Raw genomic sequence first — 2,500 nt, 5'->3', positions numbered from 1 at the left:
GACTTGGGATGATCCCCCTAGTCCTGGGCCGAGCACAAGGTGTTGCCCCGAGCGTGTGCCCAAGGCACAACTCCACCACGCCATGCTCCCTAGGTGGTGCCTAGGTGGGCCGTGCACGGACGTGTTTCCCTTCTTGTTGGTCCTTCGGTGATCGGGGTTCGCAGCAGCCAGACGCACGTGCTCGACCTTGGACCCGGGGCGGGGGACCCCGGCGGCACAACACAACCACAACGTGCTTGCTAGTGTGCCTAGGGGATGGCAAGGCAACGTGCATCTTGCTGGCATTGCGCCCAGCAAGCCTTTGGGCAACTCGAGTTTCAGCAGCACGACACCCCTCCCCCCTATAATAGGCTGCCGAGCCATTACCAAAGTGCCACGGGTAGACGTCCTTTTCCGTGAGGAGACATACTAAAGGAAAGTGCTCTAGAGGTCGAATTTTGACGCCGTTTTTTGCAACAACCTCTAGAAAAATAAGATCTTTCCATCCTCCAAATTTGGTGAATTTACACCGTGCCGATTTTTTTTGACGATTTTTTTACCGCCCGGAATGCCGGAAATTCAAAAAAAATGAAAAACGGAGCAAACATGCGATTTTTGACCTGGATTTTTTTGTGCAGCCTTCACATAATATTACCAAGGTTCCCTCAAATTTCACGAAAAATGCACGAGCCAATTCTGAGATATGAAAATTTGGCTCCTCCGTTGCAACGCTCCGAGCCATCGTTGCAACGGCGGGTGCCTCCGTGGGGGGCGGGGGAGCCCGGCGGCACACCACAACCACAACGTGCTTGCTAGTGTGCCTAGGGGATGGCAAGGCAACATGCATCTTGCTGGCATTGCGCCCAGCAAGCCTTTGGGCAACTCGAGTTTCAGCATCACGACACCCCTCCCCCCTATAATAGGCTGCCGAGCCATTACCAAAGTGCCACGGGTAGACGTCCTTTTCCGTGAGGAGACATACTCAAGGAAAGTGCTCTAGAGGTCGAATTTTGACGCCGTTTTTTGCAACAACCTCTAGAAAAATAAGATCTTTCCATCCTCCAAATTTTGTGAATTTACACCGTGCCGATTTTTTTTGACGATTTTTTTACCGCCCGGAATGCCGGAAATTCAAAAAAAATGAAAAACGGAGCAAACATGCGATTTTTGACCTGGATTTTTTTGTGCAGCCTTCACATAATATTACCAAGGTTCCCTCAAAATTTCACGAAAAATGCACGAGCCAATTCTGAGATATGAAAATTTGGCTCCTCCGTTGCAACGCTCCGAGCCATCGTTGCAACGGCGGGTGCCTCCGTGGGGGGCGGGGGAGCCCGGCGGCACACCACAACCACAACGTGCTTGCTAGTGTGCCTAGGGGATGGCAAGGCAACGTGCATCTTGCTGGCATTGCGCCCAGCAAGCCTTTGGGCAACTCGAGTTTCAGCATCACGACACCCCTCCCCCCTATAATAGGCTGCCGAGCCATTACCAAAGTGCCACGGGTAGACGTCCTTTTCCGTGAGGAGACATACTAAAGGAAAGTGCTCTAGAGGTCGAATTTTGACGCCGTTTTTTGCAACAACCTCTAGAAAAATAAGATCTTTCCATCCTCCAAATTTGGTGAATTTACACCGTGCCGATTTTTTTTGACGATTTTTTTACCGCCCGGAATGCCGGAAATTCAAAAAAAATGAAAAACGGAGCAAACCTGCGATTTTTGACCTGGATTTTTTTGTGCAGCCTTCACATAATATTACCAAGGTTCCCTCAAAATTTCACGAAAAATGCACGAGCCAATTCTGAGATATGAAAATTTGGCTCCTCCGTTGCAACGCTCCGAGCCATCGTTGCAACGGCGGGTGCCTCCGTGGGGGGCGGGGGAGCCCGGCGGCACACCACAACCACAACGTGCTTGCTAGTGTGCCTAGGGGATGGCAAGGCAACGTGCATCTTGCTGGCATTGCGCCCAGCAAGGATTTGGGCAACTCGAGTTTCAGCATCACGACACCCCTCCCCCCTATAATAGGCTGCCGAGCCATTACCAAAGTGCCACGGGTAGACGTCCTTTTCCGTGAGGAGACATACTCAAGGAAAGTGCTCTAGAGGTCGAATTTTGACGCCGTTTTTTGCAACAACCTCTAGAAAAATAAGATCTTTCCATCCCCCAAATTTGGTGAATTTACACCGTGCCGATTTTTTTTGCCGATTTTTTTACCGCCCGGAAAGCCGGAAATTCAAAAAAAATGAAAAACGGAGCAAACGTGCGATTTTTGACCTGGATTTTTTTGTGCAGCCTTCACATAATATTACCAAGGTTCCCTCAAAATTTTAGAAAAAATGCACGAGCCAATTATGAGATATGAAAATTTGGCTCCTCCGTTGCAACGCTCCGAGCCATCGTTGCAACGGCGGGTGCCTCCGTTGCAACGAAACCAGCCAACGATGCACCTCACCCAGCATCCGTTGCAACGCACCTTGCCTCCGTTGCAACGCGCCCAGCCAACGTTGCACCGTCCCC

Source organism: Arachis ipaensis, chromosome B7, assembly GCF_059453495.1.
Source record: "Arachis ipaensis isolate K30076 ecotype BB chromosome B7, ASM5945349v1, whole genome shotgun sequence".
In the NCBI taxonomy this organism is placed as follows: Eukaryota; Viridiplantae; Streptophyta; class Magnoliopsida; order Fabales; family Fabaceae; genus Arachis; species Arachis ipaensis.
Note: the sequence above shows the minus strand (reverse complement) of the source record.